The sequence below is a fragment of the Bubalus kerabau genome, chromosome 15 (assembly GCF_029407905.1).
Source record: "Bubalus kerabau isolate K-KA32 ecotype Philippines breed swamp buffalo chromosome 15, PCC_UOA_SB_1v2, whole genome shotgun sequence".
In the NCBI taxonomy this organism is placed as follows: Eukaryota; Metazoa; Chordata; class Mammalia; order Artiodactyla; family Bovidae; genus Bubalus; species Bubalus kerabau.
Genome location: NC_073638.1, coordinates 42,787,238 through 42,807,692, shown reverse-complemented (window position 1 = coordinate 42,807,692; position 20,455 = coordinate 42,787,238). Strand labels below are relative to the sequence as shown.

The 20,455-nt window shown below is 37.0% G+C and overlaps 1 protein-coding gene and 1 long non-coding RNA gene across 5 annotated transcripts in view; one reads left to right on the top strand and one right to left on the bottom strand.

The window, feature by feature from the left end:
• SBF2 (SET binding factor 2) overlaps window positions 1–20,455 on the bottom strand; it is a 508,637-nt gene that overhangs the window by 85,583 nt on the left and 402,599 nt on the right. The window lies entirely within an intron of this gene.
• Window positions 82–3,834, top strand: LOC129628962 (uncharacterized). Its single transcript, XR_008703019.1, has 3 exons — window positions 82–141; window positions 2,776–2,983; window positions 3,436–3,834. It is a non-coding gene; the product is annotated as an uncharacterized LOC129628962 (long non-coding RNA).

Below are 20,455 nucleotides of genomic sequence, written 5' to 3'. Positions count from 1 at the left end.
CAAATACTTAAAACATAATTTTTCTAAACATGAAATTTGCTTCTTTTCTTTGTGGTTTCCTGCTATGTCTTCTCAAGTGAAAGCAAGGAGCACTGAGACCTTTGATGTTTGAAAGGGCAAGATCATTGCACTGATGGGCAGGTATGTACTGAGGACCAGCAGAGGGCAGTAGCACCTTATTCTGTCTAAATTCCATGCTGCTGCTGCTGCTAAGTCGCTTCAGTCATGTCCGACTCTGTGGACCCCATAGACGGCAGCCCACCAGGCTCCCCCGTCCCTGGAATTCTCCAGGCAAGAACACTGGAGTGAGTTGCCATTTCCTTCTCCAATGCAAGAAAGTGAAGAGTGAACGTGAAGTTGCTCAGTCGTGTCCAACTCTTAGCAACCCCATGGACTGCAGCCTACCAGGCTCCTCTGTCCATGGGATTTTCCAGGCAAAAGTACTGGAGTGGGTTGCCACTGCCTTCTCCGTGAGGGATTTTTAAATAGGAATTGAAAAAAAATGGAGCTCTACAGCCTGACTGGGCTAGAAAGTTGGGTGGAAGAATACTGCACGTCCTCACTGTACATTTGAGAGATCTCATAAAGCAAATGGATTTTCCCAAGGTCACATAGCAAGATATGTGGAAGAGAAGGGAACAGAGACAAGGTTTTCCATTATTTTATGTCATTTCAGTACAATACAAAAATTAAGATACTCCACCAAACAAAACTATAATTATCTAGAGAAAGATACAATAATACTGCTCAGGGATTCAGATTCACTATATCCTGTGACAGCAGTTTTAGTAAACAAGAAAATAAGCACCTGTGGAGAAAACTATCTCATGATTCTAATCACTTCTTTGGTTTGAAAAAAAGGCTTTCCTAAGACGATTTCTCAAATTGGCCCATATGCCAGCTTCATGACCTTTTATTTTGCATACAGATGAGACTCAATCCATACTGAAGGTCTGAGGGTAATGGTGGTGGTAAGGAATACTGTTGTCAAATGATATCTTTCTTCCTCTTCAAATCGGGCAACAATATTTACTTTACATTTCATAATTCTTATGATTTTATCCTAAAGAAACAGTTGATATTTTGCTATGTAATTTCATGAGATGTTTAAAAATGTGTTGACTTTCTTGTCTAGGAAAAAAAAACAGCTCTGAAGGTACCAGATTAAGCAATGCCATTCAGTTTTTCACAGAGCATTCAAAGGAAACCAGCATGGGACAGGATATGGAGAATAAACTTCATGGGGCTTACCAACCAGCAGGCTAGATTCAAATCCAAATAGATGGATACAAATCCTCTCAGACGAATTGGTCAAGGGAAGGTTAAGATATCAGTATGAGAGGCCAGTCTAAGGCCTGTCTGGCTAGATATGTTTGCTCTCCAGGCCCAAGCTCAGAGGGAAACCAGATTCCAGGAGAAAAAGTGCCTAGGAAGATTGAGTCCATAAATATTAAGAGTCTTAAATAATAATTAGAATACAAAGAGTCACTGTTTAAATTGTTGGGTATTTCTTATCCAGTTCTGGACACTGGAATTACAAGAGTACCTCACTGCACAATTCAGGGCTGGTGCCAGTCAGTCCTTTTATGATTCTACACTGGCTTAATGAAGCCCACATATTAAGTCACTTCTGAATGTATTCTGATGAACTTTGGAAATGCTTAGTCTTGACAGACTTTAAAAGGAAGACAGAAATGGGAAAAATGTGTATCTAAAACCTGTATTTATCAACTCTTAGCCACATCTTAACACATTTGCTTTTGTGCATTATTTTTTTAACAAGAGACATACAACATAGATTTGATTGAAACTCTTCACCCCATTTCTCTATCTGAAAGGCAACAATGATCCTGAATTATTTTTCATTCCCATTTATGTTTTTATACCTGTTTGTATCCATAAAGAATATACAGGATTACATTGCAGGTTTCATCTTATTCCTTACTAATCTTTTTCAAAATATACAGTTTATATTTCATTGATTTATGTAATATTTAGTTAAACTATATAATTAATTGGGACAAAATATCTGGCTCTTTATATACATACAACTCAGAAGGGACAGACAGCGGCCTCCAAGAGATGAGTATTTGGAATATTGTGTTCATTTGTCAGTGGGGTTGACAGAAAGGTGAGTAATCGAATAATTAAAAGGATGTAATGTGAGAATCTACTATAGTTTTTCCTTGAAACTGAGCAGTGCAAGTAACTTTAAATGCATAACCATCTAAACCTCTCCTGGACTCCTTAGAAGATCCAAACACACAATTTCTACACAAGAAATATATCCATTTGCAGCACTGCCCAGTATTCATTTGATGTGCCATTGTCAGTAGCTGGAATGACAGGGTTGAAGTCCTTAAACCATGAATCTTTTTAATGATTCTCTGTATTAAGATGCTTAGCAAATACTGACATACTGAGAGAGAAGATGAATCAATTTCTTTCCTTTGTTGTCCAAAATTTAGTAGAAATCAAATATGGTGTTGTCAAGTCCTTTGTCTGGGTTTAGTATTCCTAAAAACACAAAACAGGATGCAAATCCCTGCTTCTTTTTGGTAGGTTTTGAAACTTAATATAGGCAGTATCATATTGTGTCTTATTTTGCCACTTGGCTTTTTATATATTATGTTGCTAGACTTATTAAGGTAATAAATAATAATTATTATAACTAACTTGTTCTGGTGGTTTCTCACTATATATATTTATGAAATGACTTAGTCCTTAGAGTAATTTTATAATCTACTGTGTGTGTGTGCTATCTTTCCCACCCAGGGATCGAACCTGCATCTCCTGTGTCTCCTGCATTGCAGGTGGATTCTTCACTGCTGAGCCACCGGGGAAGCCCCACAATCCCCTGAGATAAATGCTATTATTACCCTTGTTTTAAAAGAGAAGAAACTGAGGCACAGAGAAGTTAAGTAATTTGTCCAAGAGAATATTGCCAGGAAATACTGGGACCAGAGCTGGGATTCAAACTCAGGTAGTTTAGCTAGAGAATTTAATTTCTTATTCATTGCACAACTTACTGTGTGGCATTCCACTGTATGAATATATAGCATTTCCTTGTTCCTGTTAATGGATATTTGTATTGTTTCTACCTTTTAGCTATTAGAAACAGTGGTTCATATCAACTTTTAGCTTTGATGAATAATTTCAGTACTATTTAATAGTGCCTGGAACTAATTGAGAGAATTCTCAGATATATTCCTATTGTTATTTCTACCAATAAACATTTTTGGGTTACTGTACACTGGTTATTTTTCTAATGAGAAATTACTTCACAAAGACTTTCTACAAACCTACTGTTTGAAAACTTAATAATTCTTTAATATAAAATATCTAGTCAGTGTTTAAAATACCTTTTAAATGTTAAAAAAGTTTTCCTTTGATTTTTCCTTGTTTTTTATTTTTACTTTTTTTTTTTTTTTTTAGAATCAGTTTGTCTGACTCAGGAAGGACTCAAACAAGGTCTACATACATACATTCTACATACATTCATTTCTCATTCATTCATATATATATATGAGGTAAGTTTTAACCTTTAGATTTCTCTACCACCTGTCTGTCCACCTCCCCCCGCCCACCCATCTGCAATCTATTTTTTGAAGAAACTGGATCATTTGTCCAACAGAGTTTCCATCTGTCTAGTGGTTGTTGACTGCATCCCAGTGATCTCATGTGAAATATTCTTTTGTCCTCTACATTTCCTACAAATTGGTAGCTGGATCTAGAAGCATGATCCGAGTCAGGCTTCACTGTTTGGCAACAATATTTCACAGATACAGTATAAGAGGCACATCTGGTTGTTTCTCTTTTTGCAGTCTTAAAGGCCACTGACAGTCAACGCCTGGATTCATTAATCATTAGGAACAATAAAATACTGATATTCTCATTCTACTATTACTTTCTCACTTATTGTTATTATTGTTCAGTTGCTAAGTTGTGTCCGACTCTTTGTGACCCCGTGAACTGCAGCATCCCAGGCTCCTCAGTCCTTCATTATCTCCTGGAGTTTGCTCAAATTCATGTCTATAGGGTAGGTAAAGCTATCTAACCCTCTCATCTTCTTGCTGCCCCCTTCGCCTTTTGCCTCCCATCTTCCCCAGCTTCAGGGTCTTTTCCAAGGAGTCAGCCTTTCACCTTAGGTGGCCAAGGGATAGGAGCTTCAGCTTCAGCACCAGTCCTTCCAATGAATATTGGAGTTGATTTCCTTTAGGATTGAGTGGTTTGATTTCCTTGCTGTCCAAGGGACTCTCAAGAGTCTACTCCAGTACCACAGTTCAAAAGCATCAGTTCTTTAGCACTCAGTGTTCTTTCTGATCCAAGTGCCACATCTGAACATGACTACTGGAAAAACCATAGCTTTGACTGCATGGTCTTTTGTCAGCACAGTGATGTCTCTGCTTTTTAATACGCTATGTAGGTTTATTATAGCTTTCCTTCCAAGCAGCAAGTCTTCTAATTTCAAGGCTTCAGTCACCATCTGCAGTGATTTTGGAGCCTAAGAAAACAAAAAAAATTTCCCACTGCTTCAACTTTTTCCCCTTCTGTTTGCCATGAAGTGATGGGACCAGACGCCATGATCTTAATTTTTTCATGGTGAATTTCAAGCCAGCCTTTTCACTCTCCTCTTTCACCCTCATCTAGAGGCTGTTTAGTTCCTCTTCGCTTTCTGCCATTAGAGTGGTATCATCTGCATATCTGAAGTTGCTGATATTTTTCCTGGCAATCTTGATTCCAGCTTGTGATTCATCCAGCCTGGCATTCTGCATGATGTACTCTGCATATAAGTTAAATAAGCAGGGTGACAATATACAGCCTTGTCATACTCTTTTCCCAATTTTGAACCAGTCAGTTGTTTCATGTCTGGTTCTAACTGTTGCTTTTTGACCTGCATACAGGTTTCTCAGAAGACAGGTAAGATGGGTTGGTATTCCTATTTTTTTGAGAATTTGCCACAGATCGTTGTTATCCACACAAAGGCTTTAGCTTAGTCAATGAACAGAAGTAGTTGTTTTTCTGGAATTCTCTTGCTTTTTTCTATGATCCAATGGATGTTGGCAATTTATCTCTGGTTTCTCTGCCTTTTCTAAACCCAGCTTGTACATCTGGAAGTTCTCGGTTCATGTACTGCTGAAGCCTAGCTTGAAGGACTTTGAGCACAGTTTTACTAGCATGTGAAATGAGCACAATTGTACAGTAGTTTGAACATTTGTTGGCACTTCCCTCTAGCTTCTCTTTAGATCATATAAATCTTCCTCACTCATTAGCTAGGATATTTATATAAAGAAAAACTTCCCCTCATCAACTGTTTGGAGACCCAAACATATAGTCTATATTAGAAAGTAGGATAAATATATGATTTTATCCCTTCATTTTTCAGTTTTAAAAACAATGACTTGTTTCTTTAGAAGCTATTATAGATGAACAGTTTAATTTTTCTTTTCCTATTGATATTTTTATGAAACTGCAGATTTTAAAACATATTTATAACTATGCTTAGTCCTGTGGATCTTGTGGACTGATGCATCTAATAATGTTGTTTGTAACAGCACTGTAACCCAGGAGGATAAAGGGCCTAATTGGGAGAATATAATCAGCAAAAAGACTAGCAGATCTGTATCCAGGTATCTCCTCTGGGTTCTATGTTCCAAAGGAGTGATAGAAGAAATGCTGAGTGAGTTCTGGCACAGGAAATGGAGGAATTTGGTGAGTCACAGTTCTCACGAGATGTACTTGCAAATGGCCCAAAACTCAACAAAAATGTTTATTTTAGCATTATCCTTAATAGCTATACCCGCCCCCCCTTTCAAAGTTCACAATTTTAATGTTTAACTATAGAGAAGAAAGGTCAGGCAAATGATGCTACCTTATTAACACAAAAAATATTATGCTACAATTGAAGTGGTTAATATGATTATGTGCTTATAAGTGAAGTGCTTATGCTATATTTCAAAAAAAACAAGCGAATTATGCTATGATTACATCTGCAAGTACATAAAAACTAGGAGGAAAAAGGCAAAATGAAAAAGAAGTAAAGATAATAGAATTTTGAATAATTTCTTTTCTTTCTTCAAAAAAAATTTTTAAGAGATTTTTAAATTAAATGGCAGATTGAATATTCTTTTGTTCCCTGAACTCCACTGAAATAGCAAAGAAAAAAAAACTGTTAAAAATATACAAGAACAAAGAGAATGAGAGAGGAGACAACACCAGATAAACGATGTTAATAAGATTTTAGAAGTCATAAAATGGATTTAATAACAAATAAAAAATTTGGAGAAGGACATGGCAACCCACTCCAGTGTTCTTGCCTGGAGAATCCCAGGGACGGCAGAGCCTGGTGGGCTGCCGTCTATGGGGTCACACAGAGTCAGACACGATTGAAGCGAATTAGCAGTAGCAGCAGCAACAAATCTGAAGATCAGATAAAGTTGAAACCCCTACTACCTAGAGAAGGAAAGCCCTTTTCACACTTTAAAAGAACAAATTTTTATAGTACATGAATTATATCTCAATTTACAAATGAAACAACCCAGTGTATATCAAATGATGAATAAAATGTGGTATATGTGTACAATGTAATACATAGCAATTAAAAAAATATGAGGTACTGATAATGTTATGGATGAAACTTGAAAACGTTATGCTAAGTGAAAGAAGCCAGTTATGAAAGATTACATATTGCATGGCTTCATTCATATGAAAATCCAGAACAGGCACATCCACAGAGATAGAAAGTAGATTTGCTGTGGCCTAGGGCTCAGGGGATGGGGGGAAATGGGCAGTGGCAGCTAATGGGTATGGTGTTTCTTTTCATAGTAATAAAAATGTTTTACAATGGATTGTGGTGAAAGGGAATTTACTAAGCCACCGAAATGTATACTCTGAATGAGTGAACTGTTGTGGCATGTGAATTATATCTCAATAAAACATTTTTAAAAGGCTGCTGCTAAGAGAAACCGGGCAAGGACACATGGAAACTCCATCTCACCAGCGTTTGGTAAATGTCAAAACACTAAAAGCTGACTGTACAAAATGGGCGAAAGAAGACGTGGCGCGCTGACACGCGTCCGAAGGACGCTGGAGCGGCTCTGTTAATACACGCTGATTTCAAAGCAGAGAACATCACCGCAGAGAAAGAAGGTCATTTCACGGTGGTAAAGGGTCAATTAATCAAGAAGACATGAAACCTCAAAGTGTTTATCTACAAGTAAGACAGCTTCAAAATATAAGAATGAAATCTGATAGAAATGCAAGGAGAAATAAATACACAATTATAGTTGGAGATTTCAATATCTCTAAGTAATTAACAAGTGTAAGCAGAAAATCAGCAAGGATATAATAGACTTGAATAACATTAACAACTAACTTGATTGACAGCATGACAGCAAAATAACCACACGTGTCAAGTGAATACATAATATTTATCAAGAAAATCTCTCTGGCAATAAGTTATAACATACTTAAGGGATTCAGATTATACAAACTATATTCTCTGACCAAAATGGAATTAAATTAGAAATCAATAATAGAAAAGTATCTAGAAAACTAAATGACTCACCGATCAAAGAGGAAATAAAAGGGGAAATTAGAAAATACTTTGCACGAAATGAAAACACAACATATCAGAATTTGTGATATGCCACTAAAGCAATAATAGTTTGGGAGGGATTTTATAGCAATAAATGTCTGTATTGGAAAAGAATGGTCTCAAATCAATGACCTTAGCTTGCACTTAGAGAGATTATACGAGAAGCAAATTAAGATCGAAACAAACAGAAGAAGGGAATTAATAAAGATTAAAGCAGTAATCAATGAAACATAAAACAGAAAACCAATAAAGAAAACCAATCAAACCAAAAGCTGATTCTTTGATAAGATTAATAACATTGACAAATCTCTAGTCAGACTGATGAGGAAAAAAAAAGATAAAATTACCACTATCAAGAATAAGTAGCACTGCCCGGATGGGAGGGGAGTTTGGGGTAGAATGGATACATGTGTCTGTATGGCTGAACCCCTTCACTGTTCACCTGAAACTATCACATTGTTTGTCAATCAACTATATTGCAATATAAAACAAAAAGTTAAAGAATAAGTAGCATCATTAGAAGTTCTACAGAAATTAAAAGGATAATAAAGAAACACTATGAAGAACTTTATGTTATTGACAACTTAGACAAAATGAACAGATTCCTTGAAAAATACAAAGTACCAAACCTCAATCAAGAGGAAACAGATAGAAGACTTCCCTGCTGGTCCAGTGGATAAGGCTCTGTGCTCCCAGGGCAGAGAACCTGGGTTTGATCCCTGGTCAGGGAACTAGATCCCACATGCTGCAACTAAGACCTGGTCAAACTAAGTAAATAAGCATATATTTTTTTAAAAAAGAGGAAGCAGATAACCTGAATAGGCCCATATCCATCACAGAAATCGAAACTTCAGTAAAAGAATTTTCCAATGAAGAAAACATTCAACACACAGCTCTATCAGGAATTCTACCAAACATTTAAAAAAGAACTAATAACTCTTTTAACACAAACTCTTCCAAATAACCAAAGAGGAGGGAAAAATTTCCAACTCATTCTATGAGGCCAGTGTTATACCGATACACAGATGTAAAAATTCTAAACAAAATTCTAACAAACCAAATCTAGCATGTATTAAAAGAATAATACATGACCCTTGAACAACACAAGTTTGAACTGCACTTACAAGTGGAATTTTTTTTTTACTCAATATGTACTACAGCACCACATGATCCACATGGACTGAATCCAAGGATGCAGAACCTTGAACATAGAGGGTCAATCAAGCAGAGAAAGGGTCATCTTGCAACAAATGTTGTTAGAACAATTGGATCTTTGCTCATATCTAGTACCATATAGAAATATTAACTCAAAAGGAATCACAGACTTAAATGTAAAACCTAATATTATTAGATTTCTAAGAATATTTGCAAATCATATATTTGCTAAGGACTTATATCCAGAATATGTAAAAAATCCTCAAAACTCAAGAATAAGATAACAAACAATCCGGTTCTAAAAGATGGGCAAAATACCTGAACAGATACTTTACCAAAGATAATATATAGAAAGCAAATAAGCACATGAAAAGACCCTCAACATTATTAGTCATTAGGAAAATGTAAATAAAAATCATGATGAGATATCATGAGATACATATTAGAATGACTAAAGTTAAAAGCAATGACATTAGTATGGGAGGAACTGGAATTCTCAATCACTACTGAGAGGACTATAGAATGGTAGCACTCTGGGAAAAAGTTTGATCATTTCTTAAAAAGTTAAACATACACCTGTCATATGATCCAGCCACTCTATTCTTAGGTATTTACCCAAGATAAAATGAAATGTATGTCTATACAAAGATTTGTATACAACTATTTATAGTAGCTTTATTTGTAACAGCTCATATTTAGAAACAACTCAAATGTTCAGCAACAGGTTAAATGTAGGGTGTTGTTTTGTTTTTTGTTTTTACAATGGAACACTACTCAGCAATAAAAAAGAATACATTGCAACAACACAGATGAATTGCACAATAATTTGAGATTCATCTATGCTGAAGACAGACAAAAATATCATATACTGTATAACTACATTTATATATAACTACAGAACACGCTAACTACATGCAAAGTCTGTAGTGATAGAAAGTTGATCAGCAGTTTCCTGGGGGTGGGGATGAAGGTCAGATGAGAAGAGATCACAGTGAAACATGAGGAAACCTTTGGGGCAATGAGTGTGTTCACTGTCCTCACTGTGGTCATAGCTGCACGGCGGGTATATATATCTGTTAAAACTTATCAAATCAAATTGTATAGTTAACTATGTATAGTTTATTATGTGTCAGCCATACCTTAATAAAATCAATTAAAAACCCTAGTAAATGTATAAATAAGTTTTAAATATTTCATTGTATGTAAATTTTACCTCAAAAGAAGAAAATACAAACTATAATTACAATTCTCACTACAAAATGCTAAGCATCTTAAAGTACTGTAATTATATGTTGCCTATTTGCTTTGAAATACATAAAAAATAAGGTAGATTGATGGACGGACAGACACGTATAAAGAAAGGACAGAAAAATGTTAGTATTAGACTCTAGATGGTAGTTTTATGGATGTCTACTGTAAATTAAAAATGCTTTCTCTATGTTTGAAAAATTTCATAATAAATATTGAGAAAAAATAGAGTATTAGTCTAGGCATTAGTATCCAACCAGTAGGAGTTCTAGAAAGAAAAACAGGAAAAACTGAGATGATAAAATAAATTAAAAAACCAAAGGACATGGATTTTCAAATTGAAAGCACCATCTCATATCTGGCAAACTGAATGAAAAAAGAACCACATTAAGGTATATAATTATAAACACTTAATCCTTAAAGGAGAATTCTATAAAGGAGCATAAGGAAAAAATCGGGCCACACACAAAGGATTAGAAATCACTATAGCATCAGACTTGGTATGGTGGTGAAATGAAGAGATCTAAATTTTCATATTCCAAGTCAACTGATATAATGTCTAATATTGTAAAATTAAGGAATAGAAGTAAAAGCATGTTATAAACTCTAAGCCAAATACCAAAAAGAAACATCTGAACAAATAAACATGGCAGATCTTGAAGGTAAGGCAAGGGACCTTTGTTTTGTTAGAAACCATGTAACCTTTGTATTTCTGACTTATATACATGTATTACTTTGAAAGGCTTTACATTAGAAAACGCTTTAAAATGTGATTGGCTTCCCAGGTGATGCTAGTGGTAAAGAACCCAACTGTCAGCGTAGGAGACATAAGAGACACGGGATTGACCCTGGCTTGGAAGTAGTGCAAAGATTTTCAACTTTGTGGTTGGAAATGAAATACTTAAGGCTTTTTTTTGGCCACATCACTTGGTTTGTGGGATCTTAGTTCCCTGACCAGGGATTAAACCTGGGGCCCTTGGCAGTGAAAGTGCAGAGTCCTAACCACTGAACTGCTAGGGAATTCCTCCAAATGCTTAAGGTTTTAATCCTTGGTTAATTAGAAAAAAAATAATCACGTTATTGTAAAGTTTTGCTGGGTATTAAAACTGTTGGTGTGGCCTCAATCTGTTATGCAATGTGTGTCATTAGAATATATTTCTATAAAGATACCCATTAGCGGAAATCTAATTTATAAGGGACCATTCCCTTGACTTACACTGCTCAAAGTAGATGATCTATTACTGTTTTTTCTCTTTCTTCACTAGTATGTTCAAAATATCTCCCGGAGCACAAGCAACGTCTCCAAGGCCATGTCCTAAGCAACTGATCTAGAGTGAAAGAGGCGACATTCATAACAGTGCAATGGTGTAACAAGAGGATGGAAGAGGCACTGACAATCCCTGGTTCCAGTGCCCAAGCCCCATTGGCCTGGCAGATTTCAGAGATGGAGTGACAAATACACTGTACTTTTACCCAAACAGCACATTCTAAAGTAGTTCATTCTTCCGCTGGTAGAACTGAATATTGTTTCTAACAAAAATAATAGCTTTGGTGATACTAATGATTCTTGGATTCTACTTTATCAGAGATGAAAGGAAAACTCTTTCTAGGGCTTGGGGAGTCTTCTCAGTGACTTAAAGCAATCACTAAATAGCAAGTTTTACAGTGCGCTACATAGGTCTAAAGAGATTTGTATTAGTGTAGTATAAAAATATTATGACATTGGATTTGATACTGATTTCTTAGATATGACATTAAAGGCACATGTATCAAAAGAAAAAAGACAAGTTGGACTTTATGAAATTAAAAACTTTGTGCATCAAAAGACACTATCCACAGAGCAAAAAGGCACCCCACACAATGAGAGAAAATGTTTGTAAATTATACATCTGATACAGGACTAACATCCAGAACATATATAGAACTTCTGAAACCCAACAACAACAGAACAACTCAAATAAAAATGAGCAAAGCACTAGAATAGATGTTTCTCCAAAGAAGATATATAAATGGCCAATATGCACATGTAAAGATGTGTGCTAATTAATTATTAAGAAAATGCAAATCAAAAGAGTCAGTCCGACTCTTTGCAACCTCATGGACTATAGCCCACCAGGCTCCTCTGTCCATGGAATTCTCCAGGCAAGAATACTGGAGTGGATAGCCATTCCATCCTCTAGGGGATCTTCCCGACCCAGGGATCAAACACGAGTTTCCTGCATTGCAGGCAGATTCTTTACCATCTGAACCACCAGGGAAGCTGAGAACAGATGTTTCTCCAAAGAAGATATATAAACGGCCAATTGCACATGTAAAGATGTGTGCTAATTATTAGGGAAATGCAAATCAAAACTGCAATGAGCTACTACCTAACACCCACTAGGATGGCTACTCTCAAAAAAAATCAGAAAGTAACAAGTGCTGGTGAGGATGTAGAGAAAGGGGAAGCCTTATACACTGTTGGTGGGAATGTAAAATGTTATAACTGCTGTGGACAACAGTATGGTTAATTCTTTCAAAAATTAAAAATAAAATTACCATATTATCCAGCAATTCTAGTTCAAAAAGCTGAAAGCAGTCTTAAAAACATATCTGTGTCGGTATATTCATAGCAGCAGTATTCACAATAGTAAAAAATGTTCACGTAACCTAAGTGTCCTTTGACTGATGAACAGGTAAGCAAAACCTGGTATATACACATAGTGGAGTATTATTCAGCCTTAAAAAGGAAATTCTACACTATACTATAACATGGATGAAGCTTGAGGACATCATGATAAGTGAAATAAGCCAGTCACAGAGACAAGTACTGTATGATCCCACTTATATGAGGGATGCTTGGAGGGATTGGGGGCAGGAGGAGAAGGGGAAGACAGAGGATGAGATGGCTGGATGGCATCACCGACTCAATGGACATGAGTTTGAGTGAACTCCGGGAGTTGGTGATGGACAGGGAGGCCTGGTGTGCTGTGACTCATGGGGTCGCAAAGAGTTGGACACGACTGAGCGACTGAACTGAACTAGTCAAAATCATAAAGACTGAAAATGTAATGGTAGTTACAAGAAGATGGGGGAGAAGTCAATGGGAAATTATTATTTAATAGGTATAGAGTTTCAGTTTTACAAGATAAAAAGAGTTATGGGGATAGCTGAGGTGACAGTTGCACAGCAATGTGAATGTATTTTATACACTGAACTGTACATTTAAACGCAGTAAAGATGGCAAATTTTATGGTATGTGTGTTTTACCACAATAAAAAAAGAAAAAAATTGGCTCACAACCATGAAAGGTAGTTGTCATTCACCACAGCTTTAGTAATCCAGAAGGTATACTATGCAACCAAAACTAAAATTATGGTATACCATCTGTGCTAATTTCATTTCAATTTATCCCCAAGGAGGTAGGAAGATTCAGTATGTTAAACACTTAGCATAGTACCTGGCACTTAATATGTATTAGAAAATAGAAGCAGCAGCCAGGGCTCAAGGATTTAGCAAAGCAGTTGCACAGCTGAACAAGGTGAGAGTGCTACTGCCAAGAGCCTGGGCGGGAAGTCATGGCCATCTCGGGGAATACAAGCACCTGCCTGGGCAGAGGGACAGTAAGCAGGTGTAGGGGCCTGCAGAGGCAGCGGGACAGGCCACATGGCTAGAAAGCCGGCAGTGGTCACCTGGCTCTAGATGTCCTGCATGTAACAGTTCACTATTACACCAGGACAAAAAAGACAAAGATCTATTTCCTGGAAAAGCATGTTCCTTTCCTTATGTGATTAAACTTTACAACTGAAATGCTCTGATTCAATTTGGGTAATGTTATCGTTATCTTAAGAGACTGTTCCAATGACAAAGAATCTAGAGGGAAAACAATTAGCATTAGCAAGGCTTGATTTCAAGTGATTTTTAACTTGAATTTTATCACTTACAAAAAAATCTTAAGAAAAATGAACTTCTTCCTTATACTATTTTCTACTTTTTAAAAGATGAAAGCAGGAATCACAGTACTATCAGATTACAATTTTGAGGCACATCTTTTCCTTCCTTAGTTTCCATCTATTCAACTTTTCCAGACACATACTGACACACACAATTAAATTATTTTGTTAGAAATATGAAAAGCAAAGTGAGTCTTGAAAGCATCCTTACAAACAACAAAACCAATATCTGGGGGCCTAAATTTCAGAATTTTATTGAAATTTTGACTCAAAAACTTAAGACTCTTGTCAATGACCAAATAAAGACTCTAATTATAGGTTGCATCCATGGTCTAGTCAATTGTGGGTGAAGTAACTGCAACTGTTTTCTAAGGGTTTTATTTTGAAACTGTGGTCTTCAGAGAATGAGTGATGGACAGCCACTATGATTCACTAAGTTGGTGCCCACGCAAATTGGAGGCCACAGAGCAGTAAATGCTAGGGCTGAGCCTTGAAGTGTTTCTGACTGATACAATATTCTCAGATGAGTCACCTAAGCTCCCAGTTTAAGTTCATTACAAAGATAACACCTTCTTGATTGGATGTGTTTCTGCCTATTTTTGAAAAGAAAAAACATTATTATTAGATGACTCTATATAGTGGGGAAAAACATTTCTTGAAAAGAAAAATATGTCATTATTTTTTTAAGAGGACAGATCTTCTTCAACTTTAGTCCTATTGACTTTTATTTATGAAAGATTCATTAAAACTGGGCCTCTAAAATGATGAATAACCTGTTGGATCTACTTAGCCATTTCCAAGGAAGAAGAATTCTCTACTGACTCATATAGGTCAGGCCAAAGTTATCAAAGTGTTTGTACTAGTTAGTCCATAACTATACCCAGAATTCTAAAGTACAAGTGAATAGCAGTAATTATCTGCCTAAAAATAGCTAAGACCAGCCCAGGACTTAGAATCAATAGCTGTAAAGTCATACTAAACTGTTCAAGGACTGGAGACAGTTTTCAAGCTTCAAGGTCATTTCCCAGTTTTGATACTTTTAGGAACACCACAAATCCACCTCTGCACCCCCAATTCCCAGCTTCTATGTCCATTATTAATGCCTAGAATTTTACTATTCATGTGTCATTCTTACAGTTGAAGGGCTAGTTCCTTCTAAAAGGCAAATATCCCTGCAGGTTTGGGGATACTTTTACCCAGCTGCCTACCAGTGAGTATGAATAAGGCTTTGAGATTAAGTTTCCTTAGCAGGGTAGAAAAAGCAGTCATGAGGGAACTTGAAATTTGAAGCAAGAGAGAATAGGAGGGCCAATGAAGTTGGAAAAAGGCATGGAACAAGACTGGGGAAACCAATTATCTCCCCAATTTGCCTGGTAAATTCTCTCTGGGAGGTCCATCTGGGTTCCTGGAATATGCAGAGAAAGGTTTCTAATTCATGGGGAGGTAGGAGTTCAAGTTCAACATATAAGTGGCAGTAGATTTTTATGCCTATCATCAAACACTTGCAGAAGTGGGCACATCTGCTGGTGCGAGAGCACAAATGTGAAAGCACACAGGCACATACAAACACACAATATGTGTTAAATTGCCTTTTTTTTTTTTTTTTGAAGTATAGACTCCTTAAGTTGAAAGAAACCTCAGAGATAGTTTAATTTTTTCATTGACATATGGGGATGCTAACAGATACAGAAGTAAAGAGACGTGATCAAGGCCACATGGCTATTTAGAGCAATACTAAAACCAGAGAAGGAGGTTTCGTAAGATACTAAATAATTTGGCCACATCCTCTCTTTCTGGACTTCCTGAATACCATTCACTTTTGTAGATGTCATCCTACAAGTGAAGGAGCTGAATGCTCTGTGTGCTGAACATATTCTTTGCTTTCTCACTGCTATGACATTGGTTAAGTTATTTGAATCTTCCACCTGGAATCTGTTCTTCCAATCACTAATGATTAAAATTCTCTTCATTCTACAAAGGCCTATAAAGCCTCTTTCAAATAGACTTTCCTGGTTACTATCTCTCAATTTTCCATCTGTTAGGACTAATTGTGCCCACCTAAAATTTATATGTTAAAGCCCTAATTCCCCAGTGTGACTGTATTTGAAGGAAATAAACAAGGTTAGGGCTTCCTTTGTGGCTCAGCTGGTAAAGAATCCACCTGCAATGCGGGAGACCTGGGTACAATCCCTGGGTTGGGAAGATCCCCTGGAGAAGGGAAAGGCTACCCACTCCTGCCAGGAAAAGTATCAATAACCTCAGATATGAGGGTGGAGATGACACCACCCTCATGGCAGAAAGTGAAGAGGAACTTTGATGAAAGTGAAAGAGGAGAGTGAAAACCTGGCTTAAAACTCAACATTCAAAAAACAAAGATCATGGCATCCAGTCCCATCACTTCATGGCAAATAGATGGGGAAACAGTGGCTGACTTTATTTTCCTGGGCTCCAAAATCACTGCAGATGGTGGCTGCAGCCATGAAATTAAAAGACACTTACTCCCTGGAAGGAAAGTTATGACCAACCTAGACAGCATATTTAAAAGCAGAGACATTACTTTGCCAACAAAGGTCTGTCTAGTCAAAGCTATGGTTTTTCTAGTAGTCATTTATGGATGTGCCTATAATAAACAGCTAATTTATGAGTTGGACTCATAAGGAAAGCTGAGCACCGAAGAATTGATGCTTTTGAACTGTGGTGTTGGAGAAGACTCTTGAGAGTCCCTTGGACTGCAAGGAGATCCAACCAGTCCATCCTAAAGGAGATCAGTCCTGAATATTCACTGGAAGGACTGATGCTGAAGCCGAAGCTCCAATACTCTGGCCACCTGATGCAAAGGACTGACTCATCAGAAAAGACCCTGATTATGGGAAAGATTGAAGGCAGGAGGAGAAGGGGACGACAGAGGATGAGATGGTTGGATGGCATCACTGACTCAACGGACATGAGTTTGAGCAAGCTCCAGGAGTTGGTGATGGACAGGGAATCCTGGCGTTGGTGATGGACAGGGAATCCAGGATCTATAATACTGGAATTATGGGGTCGCAAAGAGTCAGACACGACTGAGCAACTGAACTGAATCAAAGTTAAACGAGGTTTTAAGTTATGGTGGGGCCCTAATGTGATAGAATTAGTGCCCTTATAAGAAGAGATACCAGAGAGTTCTTGTTCTTTCCCTGCCCTTGACCCCCGATGAAGTAAGGCCCTGAGGACAGAGCAAGAGGTGGCTTCAAGACAGAAAGAGAGTCCTTAACCAGAAACCAAATTAGCCAGAACCCTGATCTTGGATTGCCAGCTTCCAAAATTGTGAGAAAATAAAATTCTGTTGTTTAAACCACCCATTCTATGGTATTTTATTATGGCAGTCTGAGCAGACTAAGACACTATCTTACATAGAATCTGTTTATAATTTCCTAACAATTGTTTCATTCTATTTTTTACATCTAGGACTACTTTTGTTCAAGAATGTGTTAAAATGCCACATTAAAACTCCTCTCAAGAAAAAAAAAAAAAACCTCCTCTCAGAATTATATGAGAACAACTACTGACAGATTTTAGTTGCCAATGTGGTAAAATGTAATAGCAATAAAGAGTACTAGTATTTGTATTATGATCATTTTTTTTTAAAGAGACTTTTAGGAACACCACAAAAGCCACCTCTGCAGCCCCAATTCCCAGCCTCTATGTCTGCTTATTAATACCAAGAATTTTACTATTCATACAGAGGGTTTTTAAAAACAGTAATACCTTACTGTTTATAAGAAATTGTATTATGTGAAATGAGTTCCTATACTGTTCCTATCTTTACATAATCATTAAGAGATGATAATAGATATTAATTAAAAGGTCAACTTTTTTTTAGGTTTTGAAAACTAAGTATTAAACTATTAATTAAACAAATAAACTTTTTTTTTTGTACATACAGTCTCTCTCTTAAAGCCTTTGATGGCAGAGACCATCTCTAGCACACACTGGAATCAACTCAAATACCCAGTTAAAGTATCTTGAATATGGGTATTGGGGATATACAGAATGTTTGCCGAATTCTAAAAAAGTTAATTACGTGTTTTCAAGAGGTTTGCTTCTAACATTACCATTTTCATTCTAAGTTTATTAGCTGAAATGTCACCCAAGAGTATAACAAAACTAATTTCTCAGTCATTCCAGCTGGTTTTCCGACTTCTTCCTGGTAATCCCCTGCCATAAGTACTGAAGCACTCCCATGACTGAGGGTTCCCCCTGCTTTCATTTCCCCAGTACTTAATCTCCCTCTGAAAGTGGTCTCTATCTTTATGCCTCTCTCATCACTGAAAAATCTATCAGTGACAAATAGGGACAACTGCAAAGCTGCAGAAATTAAAAACAGACCTCATGAGTTAGGTACAAAATGTTTCCCTTTGGACTTAAAGGGAATTTGCTGAGTCACTGAGTTAAGTATTTATAGCACCACATAATTACTTTTCTGCTGTAATAACTTCTGTAACTCAGCAGCTCCTGCACAAGTCTCTATCAAATCTATGATTACTCAAAAATGCTAACAATGCTGACTAATAAGAAGGAAACAGTGCTACCTAAGCAAAATTAAACTAGAAAAATAATCTATGTATAAAGTGCTCTTTAGGGACAGGTTGCTAATAAAATCTTTGCTTTCATTATCCACAAAGAGAGTCATAAGTTTTGTATACATTCTTTTCTGAAGCCAAAAGTTTTCTAATTCCTATCCTTAGGCCTTTTCCTTATTGCACTCAAGAATTCACAAACAGAAGAAGCTAAAGCTACAGATTGTAAAGCCAGCCTCCTATTAGCTGCATCTGGCTGCAGATGTTTTACTTTCCATTTTTTTGGCAGTCAAGGACTTTGAAAAAATTAAGCCAACACTTAAAAATGAAAGGATTCTACAGAAAAGCTAAATTTCTACATTCTCTTGAAAAACTGAAAGTCACAGTAAAGATATTCCTGCATTCCTGCGTGGTGACAGCTCTGAGCTGACTGAGGAGGGGCTGCCCTCTGCAGAGAGCTCTCTCCTTTTGGCGGGCTTAACTCATTTGCCTCATTTTTGTTTGTTTGGCCTCCAGAGGCATTTGGTTTGTCACCTTTGCTAAAAGCAAACCATGTTATAGATAAATTTCTATCCACTTAGTGGATCTCTCCCTAAGTGCTCTCATTGACACTTGGCTATTATACTAGCCTCTTTTTATTTTATTTTATTTTATTTTTAAACTTTACATAATTGTATTAGTTTTGTCAAACATCAAAATGAATCCGCCACAGGTATACATGTGTTCCCCATCCTGAACCCTCCTCCCTCCTCCCTCCCCATACCATCCCTCTGGGTCGTCCCAATGCACCAGCCCCAAGCATCCAGTATCGTGCATCGAACCTGGACTGGCAACTCGTTTCATACATGATATTTTACATGTTTCAATGCCATTCTCCCAAATCTTCCCACCCTCTCCCTCTCCCACAAAGTCCATATACTAGCCTCTTAAGTGACTTTTGTTCCTCAACCTCTCAATTCTTCTCCACATCTTCTACACTGCTGTTAGGTTTCTGAAACACAAGCAGGTAACTTCCTTGTTCCAAAGTATGCTATTGCATGTTCTCAGTGACTAAAGAATAACATTAATCTAAACTCCTTAACGTGAAATCTGAGACAATTCTCTGATTAGATTCGAAATTACCTTTCCCATCATATTTTCTAAGTAGATTGACACGATCCAAAAAGGAAGTGTCAAGTGGCCTGCTATGAAGTTCTGCTGTTTTCAACACTTTTATCAATGGCTTAAGTAACAAGACCCTGGAGAAGGAAATGGCAATCCACTCCAGTATTCTTGCCTGGAAAATTCCACGGACAGAGGAGCCTGGCAGGCTACAGTCCATGGGGTCGCAAGGAGTCAGCCACGACTAAGCGACTGAGCACATAAATAACAAAAGTATGATTTTCAGATTTAAGGAGAAGGAGGAATAGGAAATACTGATAATTTATTTACATCTCTCCTGTGAGACGTATGCCTTTATCTTTTTACTGCCTTTGACAAGTGCTCACCCGCAGAAAACAAAAACATCTGGGGTCGATAGTATTCTAAGATACACAAATGTCAATCATAAAGATATAGAGCTCCTTTGCCTTTTACAGCATAGTGAGCATTCCTATGGACATAGAATCTCATTTTTTCAAGACCAAGAAGAAAAGCAGGATACAAATAAATTGAGGCAGTGGTTACACAAAATAAGATTTGCATTTGGATAGAAGGCTCTCTGCACAGTCTGGGTACCTAAGAATACATTATACTATAACCACAAACATTTTTCAGAGTACCAAAGATATGTTTAGCACTCTGCAGGGGGCTTGGTTGGTAATTCTAAAATGTACTGTCACACAAGGTTTTAAAACACTGGGATGAAGCCCTATGAAACAGCCTCGAGTCATGCATATAATTCTTTGCAATTATATGCATCTCCCTGGAGGAGGAAATGGCTACCCACTCTAGTATTCCTGCCTGGGAAATCCCATGGACAGAGA